General features: G+C 50.2%; 1 non-coding gene across 1 annotated transcript; it reads left to right on the plus strand.

The window, feature by feature from the left end:
* The first annotated feature begins 243 nt into the window (after positions 1–243).
* On the plus strand, positions 244–318 carry Trnat-cgu (transfer RNA threonine (anticodon CGU)). The gene has a single exon. It is a non-coding gene; the product is annotated as a tRNA-Thr (tRNA).
* The last annotated feature ends 486 nt before the right edge of the window (positions 319–804 follow it).

Genomic DNA, 804 nt, shown 5'->3' on the forward strand with positions numbered 1-804 from the left:
CTTTCGGATATCCATATCCATATAAGTATATAGTTCTGGCAATACCGGCCATGACTTTCTTCTTCTGTGCGGATGCACACATATTCCCCGAACTCTTACTGGACTTGGTATGAATGTCTTCCACGAGTAATAAGTGTGTTGGGGTGGGTAACTACGAATGTACTGTGTGGACATACAAGGTGAGAATGTGGATCACACGGGAGGCGTGCGCGAGATAGTCCCTGCAGTCGCGCTATTATCTTTGCCCTCGGTGGCTCAGATGGATAGAGCGTATGCCACGTAAGCAGAAGATCCCGGGTTCGAGTCCCGGTTGGGGCACACATTTTCACCTGTCCCCGTTGATATATATCAACGCCCGTTAGCAGCTGAAGGTATTAATACAATTCTGATTTCATTCCAACAGCGGCTGGAGATCTCGTTCATGCACGACGGAGAGCTAGCCCGTTTTCTCTAAAATGTCCTAGAACACTTCACACAGTCACTTAACGGACAATGGATTGGTCGAGGAGAGGTGGAGTAAATTGTCCAGCTCGTTTCCCCCTCCCTCTCCGCCCCTTGATCGTAATTTACTGGATTTTTTTCATTGTGAGGACTCTTGAAAGCTTTGCTGTACGCAGGCCTCATTAATGATGTACATTCACTGCGGAAACCCGTCATCAATGGCTGTCAGCTCATGCGTGACCGCCGGCCGCGGTGGTCTAGCGGTTCTGGCGCTGCAGTCCGGAACCGCGGGATTGCTACGGTCGCAGGTTCGAATCCTGCCTCGGGCATGGGTGTGTGTGATGTCCTTAGGTTAGTTAGGTT

Source organism: Schistocerca cancellata, chromosome 9 (genome assembly GCF_023864275.1).
Source record: "Schistocerca cancellata isolate TAMUIC-IGC-003103 chromosome 9, iqSchCanc2.1, whole genome shotgun sequence".
NCBI lineage: Eukaryota > Metazoa > Arthropoda > Insecta > Orthoptera > Acrididae > Schistocerca > Schistocerca cancellata.